We start from the raw sequence: 10,950 nt of genomic DNA, 5'->3' as shown, positions 1-10,950 counted from the left end.
TGTCACTCCACCATCACAAGACCATTACCTCAAGACCAGTATAGCTTCAACCCCAGTCACGTGACAAGGGTACCACTGTCACGTCACGAGTACGTAACACTAGAAGCCCGTTTTGTAACATTCGGCTTAGTGTCAAAGGTGTTAAAAAGTTACTTCTGTAGGAGTCATGTTTGTCAGAGGTGTTAACACCTTACTTCTGCAGAGCGATGTTCTTACGCGAACTGCCACATAAACAGCTTAAAAATTAACCACAGCCTAGAGCTTCTTCTTTAAAGCTTAGAACAGCCTGTTCCAGCTAAAACCGCAGACTAGACAAGCCATACAATGTTATTACTCTTTTTTGTAAGTCAAACTGTTTCATCTTTCCGTATAAGAGGTCAACACGTTTATACATCGGGTCAGTCCCTCCACCGTGAGGGTCGGCTCTCCGTGATCATCACGACAATAAAGGGTCTCACTGCGAACTGAGCCCAGCGAGTCTCTGTCTTTTATTTTAAGTTAAGTGTTAAATCTCTGCTACAACAGAGACTGAGGAAGTGAAAAACAGATCGAAAGAAGTGAGCGAGAGAAAGAGAGGAAAAGAAGTGAGGGAGAGAAAGAGGAAAAGAAAAGAGAGAGAGAGAGAGAGAGAGAGAGAAACGGAGAAAGAGAGGGACAAACACGCTTTCGGCCAATCAGACAAAACTTACCGAAACAATTTGCCCAGCACACAGACTCAACTTCTCTCAACCCAGTCAACACTCGGAACAATACTAATGCCTAAAATCCAGAGAAACACAGATGAAATACCGGAACAACCTAGCCGGTCAGACAGCATTTATGATCTATGGACTATGGGGGTTGTGGGGGGGGGTTGTTGGGAAGACGTCGAGCCCAGGGATAATGCTCATATCCGTGCATTCTGGACCAGCAACATATTCAACCTCCCTGCAATATCGACGCTGCTGGGAACGCTTTGCAACAATGCACACGGAGGAGATGGAGGGGTTTGGGACGAGTGACAGAAATTTAAAAAGGAAGTAATATATTTATGTTAGAGCCATACTTGACACAGGGTCGTAGGTCACTTTGCTGTACTTTTCGCTTTATCGCCAGTAGTTGATGGGTTTCCCATTGACACCGCAATGCACTGGAGATCCGGGGTCTAGAGAGCGGGAGATTATCCGTGTGATGGTTATCTGTCATGGAAGCTGGAGTTTTCGGTGTCAGATGTGGGAGTGGCCGAGGCCCTTGATACATCAGCGCTGGTTTGTCCGGACCTTCTGGGGCAAGTGGGACCTGGACAAAAAGGGGCGGCTAACAGTAGAATCCGAGCGGGGCCCATATTCTTGCGGGCAGGTTACTGGAGCTGCTGGGAACGGTTTGAAGTAACATGGCGGGGTTGGGGAAGGGTGGGGAATTGGGTACCAGGATGATAGAGCGGAGGATGAGCCATCAGGCTTACGAGTAGAACAGGGGTGCAACATGAATGTAACGAAGAGACAAGTCAATAATTGGGCATAAATGAAGTTAAATTGTACCACGGAGGCAAAATTCAAACCGGCGAAGAATGCAGGACTTCAAGAATGGCGGCGAAAGGGCGTACAGGAGCGAGATATGCCGTCCCGTGGAGTGGTGTCACGGCAATAACCCGGCACTCAACGTCAGTAAGACGGAAGATCTGACTGTGGGCTTCAGGAAGGGCAGGAAGAAGGAACAAACACCAATCCTCATAGAGGGATTAGAAGTGGAGAGTGAGCAGTTTCAAGTTCCTGGGTGTCAGGATCTCTGAAGACCTAACCTGGTCCCAACATATCGACGCAGTTATAAAGAAGGCAACACGACGACAATAGTTCATTCGGAGCTTCAAGAGATTTACTATGTCAACAAATACTCTCAAAAACCTCCATAGATGTGACGTGGAGCGCATTCTGACAGGCTGCATCACTGTCCGGTATTGGGGAGTCAGTGGTGGGGGGGCGGGGAAGATCTGCTGCACAGGACGGAAAGAAGCTGCGGATGGTTGTAAATTTTCGGTTCCATCCCGGGTATTAGCCTACAAAGTACCCAGGACATCTTCAAGGAGCGGTGCCTCAGAAAGGCAGCGTCCATTATTGTGGACATTCAGCACCCATGGCATGTCCTTTTCTGATTGGTACCATCAGGTAGGAGGTACAGAAGCCTGAAGGCACATACTCATCGATTTAGCAACAGCTTCTTCCCCACCCCCATCCGATTCGTAAATGGACATTGATCCTTGAACACTACTTCACTTTTTAATACATATTATTTCTATTTTAGCCCGATTTAATCTATTCAAATACGTATACTGTAATTGATCGTATACCTTCCTGATGAAGGGTTTCGGCCCGAAACGTCGTCACTACCTCCTCCCATAGATGCCGTCTGGCCTGCTGAGTTCTGCCAGCATTCTATGTTTTTATTTATTTCCAGCATCTGCAGATTCACTCGTGTTTACTGTAATTGATTATGTATGTATGCATTATTATTATTTTCCTTCTATATCATATATTGTTTTGAACTGCTACTGCTAAGTTAACAAATTTCACAACATATGCCGCTGAAAATAAACCTTATTCTGATTCCTCCCGATGGATTTGACTTCAAATTCATTGATTAGCATGCTAAAGAAATAATTTTAGGGGTCTATTCTTCTTCGTATCAAGCTGCAAATTTTCCCATCATTTTCCAGCCGACATGACTTGCAGAGGTTCTGATTTCCTGAGGAAATTTAGCGGGTCACCAGGGACACTAGCACCCCCGTCTGGATTGGAGACGCCACTGCAAAGGATCGGGAAAGAACGTGGAAGTTTGTAAACACAGCCAGCTCCATCGTGGGCACTGTCCTCTCCAGCTTCGAGGACAGCTCCAAAAGGCGAACCCTCAGAAAGGCGGCATCCTCACTGAGCAGTCCCATCACCGAGGGCGCAGATTGGAGAACTGCACAGAGGGAAGAGAAGCGTTCCGGCGCAGGGCCGGCGACGAGCTTTAAAAAAGTTGTATGTTTCTCGACGGGAGTTGTTTGTTGGAGCACGGCGCGGACCATTTGCTGGGTTTGGTTTCAGACCTCGTTTTGAGTACTGTTGGGGGTGGGGGGCGCGTCCTGCCTGGCGGGAAGCAACAGCGGCCGTGCCTCTGGCACTGAGACCGACCCTATAGATGAACCCTGGAGAGCTTTCTGACAGGCTGCACCACTGTCTGATATGGCCAGGGTGGGTGGGGGTGGGGGGCTACTGCACAGGACCGAAAGAAACTGCAGAGGGCTGTAAATCTAGTCAGTTCCATCTTGGGTACGAGCCTGCAAAGCACCCCGGGCGTCTTTAGGAAGCGGTGTCTCAGAAAGGCAGCGTCCATTATTAAGGACCTCCAGCACCCAGGACATGCCCTTTTCTCACTGTTACCGTCAGGTAGGAGATACAGAAGCCTGAAGGCACACAGTCAGCGATTCAGGAACCGCTTCTTCCCCTCTGCCATCGGATTCCTAAATGGACAGTGAACACGTGAACACTACCTCACTTTTTAAAGATATTATTTCTGTGTTTGCACGTTTTCTAATCTATTAGATATACGTATACTGTAATTGATTGATTGATTAATTGATTATTATTATTTTATATTTTTTCTAGATTATGTATTGTATTGAACTGCTGCTGCTAAGTCAACAAATCTCACGTCACAGGCCGGTGATGATAAACCTGACTCTGTGTCAGATTCCGAATCTGGTTCGGAAGGGTAGGGAGCTGAAGAGGACGTCAGCAGTAATAGGGACTCTATAGTCAGGGGGACAGATAGGCGATTCCGTTGGACCAGGAAAGGTAACACGGCTGTTAGTTTGCCTGCCAGATGCCAAATTCCCGATGTTTCTGAACGCGACAACACTGTCTAGACAAGTGTGATTGAGCAGCTGGAAGTTTTGTTACATATTGGTACCAACGACGTTGGAAGAAAAGGGAAAGAGGTCCTAAAAAGGGTAGTGCAGGGCGTTAGGAAGGAAGCTAAGAAGCAGGTCAGTAATCTCGGGATTGCTTCCCGTGCCACGCGACACTGAGGATAGGCATCGAATAGGGTGGCAGATAAATGAGTGGCTGAGGAACTGGAGCTAGACGCAGAGATTCAGACCTCTGAATAACTGGGCGCTCTCCGGGGGCAAATGGGACCTGGACAAAAAGGGGCGGCTTACAGTAGAATCCGAGCGGGACCCATATTCTTGCGGGCAGGTTACTGGAGCTGTTGGGAGCAGTTTAGACTAACATAGCGGGGGGGGGGGTGATCAGGATAATAGAGCTGAGGACGAGACAAGAGGTCTACAAGTAGAATATGTGTGTAAGATGAATGTATGGAAGGACAAGCCAGTAACTGGGTATAAATGAAGACAGAACACAGAGGTAAATTGCACCTTGGAGGCAACATTCAAATGGGCGAAGAATGCAGGACTGAAGGTGTTGTATTTAAATGCGCAAAGCCTTCGCGATAAGGTGGACGAACTTGTGGCGCAGTTAGAGATTGGTCTCTAAGACGTATTGGGCGGCAGCGAGTCGTGGCTGAGATGAGGCCACAGTTGGGGACTTTGCATCATGGGATATACTTTGCATCGAAAAGACAGGCAGGAAGGCAGATGGTGGCGTGGCCGTAGTGAAAAGCGACGGGATTACATCTTCAGAAGGAGGTGGTATAGGCTCAGAAAACGTTGAATCTTTGAGGGTGGAGTTCAGAATCTCCAGGGGTAAAATAGCCATTATGGGAATCATATATAGACCTCCAAATAGAAGCCTGTATGTGAGATCGGAATTGCAAAGCGAGTTTAAAAAGCTTAAGGTAATGAAATAATTGTAATGACCTCTTACTTGCAAAGGGAATTGGGTAAATCAGGTTGGTGTCGCATCGCTGGAGAGGGAATTTGTAAAATGCCTGGGAGATCGCTTTTCAGGGCAATGTATGAAAGAGCCTGCTAGGCGAAAGACTATCTTATATTGGGCCCCGTGCCATATCCCAGATCTTATGAGGGAGCTGCCTATAAAGGAACCTTTAGGAGCCAGTGATCACATTATGATTGAATTCTTACTGCAATTGGAGAGGGAGAAGATTTGGGATAAAGAGAATTGCGGAGCCATGAGAGAATTGCGGAGCCATGCGCAGGTGGACTGCAGGACGATACTGGCGGGGATGACGTCAGACGGCTGGTGTTCCTGGGATTAGCTCACAAGGCGCGGGGCAGATTGGACCCACAGCAGAAGAAGTTCTTACATGGCAGAGGTCGGCAACCATGCCTGACAAGGGAAATTAAGGACCCCATAACAGCCTAGGAAAAGGCGTATAAGATAGCAAATGCTAGTGGAAAGTTCGATGACAGGGAAACTTCTAAAACACAACAAAAAGAAACTGAATAACGCCTAAGAAGGGAAAGGATGAAATCTGAGGACAACCTATCCATTAATATAAAGCAGCATACCAAAGTTGGTTTGCTTGTTTTTCTTTTAGTTATATGACGTGTAAAAGGGAAGTACAGGCAGACAGACATACTTTATTCATCCCGAGGGGAAAATGGGTTTCGTTCCAGCCGCACCAGCCAAGAATAGTGAAGGCATATAGTGGAGTCGATATTTGAAAATGATGTTGGTAGTAATAGGGGACAAACCAATGACAAACTAATAAATACCCTTAACGGGTACTTTGCATCTGGCTTCTCTGCGGAAGACACCGGCAGTGTGGCAGGGGTCCAAGAATGTCAGGGAGCAGGAGTGAGAGCGATTACCGCCAGAAATGAAAAGAACACCAGGCAAGCTCGAAGTTCTTTAGGGGGATAAGTCACCTGGACCAGACACCTGGGAGAGGTTGCTGAAGAGATAGTAAGGACAGGAAGATTGCAAAGTTCACTCCACTCCTTAAGAAGGGAGATAGGCAAACGAAACGAAATTATCACCCGTGATTCGGACAGTGTTGGAGACTATGAAGGATGTGTGGTTCGGGGGTACTCAGAGACTAACGAAAAAGTTAAGGCAGTGATAGCATGGTTTCTGTGAAGGGAAATCACGCCTGACAAATCTGTTAGAGTTCCTGGAGGAAGTAACAAGCAGGGTGGACGGAGGAGAGGCAGTGGATGTCATTTACTTGGATTTCCCAGAAGTCAGTTGTTCAGGTACCAAACGAAAGGCTGTTTAACAGGATGAAATCTTATGGTTTTCCAGGAAAGATTCTGGCATGGATAGCGGAATGGCTGACAAGGAGGAGGCGGCGACTGGGAGTAAAAGGGAACTTCTCCGGTTGGCTGCCTGTGACCTCTGGTGGTCCGCAGGCATCAATGTCGGGACTGCTACTTTACACACCGTCTGTCAATGATTTTGATAACGGAATTGATGGCCTTGTGGAAAACATTTTGCGGACGAAAGGACGATAGGTGGAGGGGTAGGTATTTGCCGAGGAAGCAATGCTTTTGCAGAGGGGCTTAAACAAATTTGACAAAAGGGCTAAAACGCAGCAGATGGGACACGGCGTTTTGAAATGTGTGATAACGCATTTTGTAAATGATCAATCGTGCGGACAATTACCTAAACGTGGAGAAGGACCCAACATCGGCGGTGCAGAGGAACTCTGCAATGCTCCCAAGTGTTTGATTTACCAGTTTAGTCTGTGGTAGAGAAGGCCAATGAACACCGATATTTACTGCGGGGTGGGGGGGAATAGACCACAAAAGCGAGGAGATGATGCTCAGACTCAACAGGACACTCGTCCGGCCGCAGGTGGAGTATTGTCAACAGTTCTGGGCCCTTCATCTTTAATGAAAAGATATGTCGGCATTGGAGCGAGTCCAGAGGAGGCTGACGAGGATTATTCTGGCAATGAAGGGGTTAACGCGTGAGGTGCGTTTGGCGGCTTTGGGCTTGTGCTCACTGGAACTTAGAGTGGGGATCTCAGTGCAACCTACCGAGTGTTCAAAGCATAAGATAGGGTGGATGAGGAGAGGATGCTTCCTTTGTCGCTGGTATCGAGATCTGGAGGTCACAACCTCAAAGTTGAGGGGTGATCGTTTCAAAACAGAATTAAGCAGGATCTTTTTTTTTTAAAAACCAGAATGTAGTGAATCTGTGAAATGCTCTGCCCCATACTGCGGTGGAGCCCTAATCCGTAAATATACTTCAGGCAAAAGTTGATCGTTTCCTACTAGGTCCGGGCATCAAAGGATATGGTGAGAATGCAAGTGTCTTGGGTTGATAGGTTTCCCGGATCAGCCACGATGGAAGGGCGGAGGAGACACGATGGGCTGAAGAGCCTAATTTCACTCCCATGTCTCCTGGTCTTTAGGTCTTATCTATATTACTATCACCAGACAGGAGGGGCAGGATCCCGAAGACACACAGTCAACGTTTAGGAGCAGCTTCTGTACATACACCGTCAGATTTTAGCACGTACGTTGAATAAACCCACGAACACTACGTCACTATTTTTCTCTTTACGTACTATATACTCAGTTACGTGCAGATATTTAACTCTGAATTTATTGGGAAAATAACTATAATATATTTGTGTACATCTCACAGAAATGTATAGTTTTGTTCGTACTGCAAAAGGACACATTTCACAAGGTTTGCCGGTGATAATTAACCTGATTGTGATGTCTGATTCTCAATAAACTCCCACCGACCCACCGCTGCGCTTCCAATCCGGAATTTACGTTCTGACACCCGTTTTTCGGCGTGCGCACCCAGAAATCTGCCGCCTGCCACTCCCTCGCGAGATCCCGCGAATCACCTTACGAACCGTCCCATGCCGATATCAAATTCTACTCGTTAATGGCACCGCCCCAACAACCCCGTGCGCGACAGACAATATACAGAAAACCGCTCGAAGCGTTCGTTTGGACTTCAGTAACCGCCACCGATCTAGCCCCCCCTCCCCAATGATTAGGCACCTTGCCCGTAAGTTTACCCTTCCGGCCGAGTGTGCGAGGTAAAAGGAATGCAGTGCAGAGGACGAGAAGGACGTTTAGGCAGCTTAGAAAAAGGAACGTGGACCTCACTGAAAATCCTGTGCAGGACAGGACCTGACAGGAGACAACAATGGAACTGGGATGGAAAAGTGGGGTAAAGACAGTGATGGGTCGTCGTTAGTAGTTGGCTCGCCCGAGGCTTCTTCATCCCGACATTACTCCTCCTGGAGCATGCCCGCATATTCCCGTCTCCTCCATCCACCCACCCCCGTTCGCCTCATTCTATCCGGTTCCTGTGCTGTCTTCCCAGTGACTGTGCTCCCTCTACCAAAAGCGTTCCCTGTTCTCAGTTCCCGAACTCCCTGCAGACCGTTCTCCTTCGTTTTCTCATCTCCCTTGTCCACTCTCTTTCCTCTCCACCCACTCTATCGAGCCGCTTAACTCTCTCGCGAGAGCCCCGTTCTCCCGCTCACTTCTCGTCTCTGTCACTCCCCCCGCCACCTCCGCCTTCCTGCCCCTTTTTTCGTTCCCTCCGGTTCCCTTGCAATGCAGAGCTTATCGCAATGCCCCGCCGTCCCCTACACAAGCCCCGTGACCATCCGCCACCTTCCAGGCGTCCGCCTCGTTGTCCCACAAGACCATCAGACCAGAGGACATAGGGGCAGAATCAGGCCAGGCGGCCCGCCGAATCTGCTAGCCAATGCTTAGTGTATTGGACTCTGCAGCCATCTGCGGCAATAAATTGCACAGAGCCACCGCTCTCTGCGTAGCAGATCCTCCTACCCTCTCCTCTAAAGGTTGCTGACCGTGCCCGCTGGTTAGCCCACACCCTTGTCCTGAATCAGGAGGAGGGATCCAACACCACAGAATATACCGTCCGACATCTTCCTGCTCCTGATCCATGGAATGTCTACCGGACACAGGGGGCCATTGGAAGCATATGGGGTCCTGTTGTTCCTGCGGTCCCTCTATTTTTCCTTCTCCCTTGTCTCGTTCACAACATCCGTGAAAGCTTTGACCGGCCGTGGTCCTCTGTTCACGCAACCACTCGCTTCTTATCAATGCTCCCTCGGCTCTTCCTGTCAGGGAGGTAAGTACGTCGAGCCATCCCTGTGAAAAATGTGCTGCCAACTTATTGCGTCCCAGCAATTATTATGGGGATTAATTCACCGTCAGTAATCCTCACCTTGAATCGAAGGTCCGGTGTACAGAGTGATGGTCGTCGACCGCTTGCCCCCAAAGGGATTTCCGACCTGAAGAGCGGACGTACGCAGAACGGTCAGTGCACGTCCAAACTGCGCATGCGTCTGCTCAAACGTTTCTCCCTTCACCCGACTGGAGTAGCCTTCATCCATCGTGGAACTGAATTTAGGAGCCGAGAGGTAATGTTACGGCTATATAGAACCCTGGTCAGACCCCACTTGGGGTACCGCACTGTGCTCAGTTCTGGTCGCCTCACTACAGGAAGGATGTGGACACCACAGAAAGGGTGCAGAGGAGATTAACAAGGATCTTGCCAGGATTGTGGAGCGAGTCTTATGTGAATAGTTTGAGTGAACTCGGCCTTTTCTCTTGGAGCGACGGAGGATGAGAGGTGACCTGATAGAGGTGTACAAGATGATGAGAGGCATTGATCATGCGGATAGTCGGAGGCTTTTTCCCAGGGCTGAAATGATCACCATAAGAGGACATAGGTTTAAGGCGCTGGGGAGCAGGTACAGAGGAGATGTCAGGGGTAAGTTTTCTTATGCAGAGAGTGGTGAGTGCGTGGAATGGGCAGCCGACAGCGGTGGTGGAGGCGGACACGAGAGACTGTTGGTTAGGTACATCGAGCTCAGAAAAATAGAGGGCTATGGGTAAGCCTAGTAATTTCTAAGGCAGGGACATGTTCGGCACAACTTCGTGCTCCGAAGGGCCTGCATTCTGCTGTACGTTTTCTATGTTTCCAGGTTTCTAGGCCCGAACTCTGCCATTGCTGAGGCCCAGCAACCAATACGAGCCATAGTGTATCTTAGTTGACACCAATTATAACGAAATGCGGCTTTAAAATAAAATACGGTCCTGTATGGAAATCCGTGTTGACCCACTTTGAAGGGGCAGCCCTGCGATAGGCCATATTGTCGTTGCCCTTTATTGAAGGATATCCATTGTTTGTGGAGCCGCAGTACCGGGAAAGCAGCATATTGTCCCATGGACGCAGTTGTAGCACTTTCGAAGATACATAAATCAAGAGAGAGAGAGAGAGAGATAGAGAGAGAGAGAGAGAGAGAGAGAGAGAGAGAGAGAGAGAGAGAGAGAGAGAGAGAGAGAGAGAGAGAGAGAGAGAGAGAGAGAGAGAGAGAGAGAGAGAGAGAGAGAGAGAGAGAGAAGAGAGAGAGAGAGAGAGAGAGAGAGAGAGAGAGGAGAGGAGGAGAGGAGAGAGAGAGAGAGAGAGAGAGAGATAAATGGATAGATGGAGATGAAAATGAAGATAGAAGTGGAGATGTAGATGGAGCTGGTGGTGGAAAAGGAAATAGAGATAGAGGTGGAGATGGAGATGGCGGGAGGAAATAGAGACAGAGGTGGAGATGGAGTTGGAGATTGAAATAGAGACGAAAATAAAGATGCGGTAGAGACATAGTTGCATCGCTCCGAGGAGTTCCCTCCCAACACTCTGTTCTTTGTCATTCCGAACGTGTGACCGTCCATCTGTGCAGGCCACCAACAAGCCCCTAAGGCAATAAACCCTCTACATAGCTCCTCGAACATCACTGTGGCCTCCTGCAGTTGGTTTCGCTTGCATTTCCCCCCTCCTCCTCTTTCCTACGTCATACTCTGCACGGCCTACCTGGACGTTCGTGAGAATCGGAGACCTCCGATTCCCATTGACGATAGGGAAGGGGACAGCAGTGCGGCTGACGCGGCTAGAGGGATGGGGGGAGGGGAGATAAACAACTGTCCTAATATGGACTGAAACTCTGTGATGAATAAAACGTCACACTTTGTTTCAGCCACGTGGTATTGTAGATAATCTCCCACACGCCCTC

Source organism: Hypanus sabinus, unplaced genomic scaffold, assembly GCF_030144855.1.
Source record: "Hypanus sabinus isolate sHypSab1 unplaced genomic scaffold, sHypSab1.hap1 H_1, whole genome shotgun sequence".
Classification (NCBI taxonomy): domain Eukaryota; kingdom Metazoa; phylum Chordata; class Chondrichthyes; order Myliobatiformes; family Dasyatidae; genus Hypanus; species Hypanus sabinus.
Note: the sequence above shows the minus strand (reverse complement) of the source record.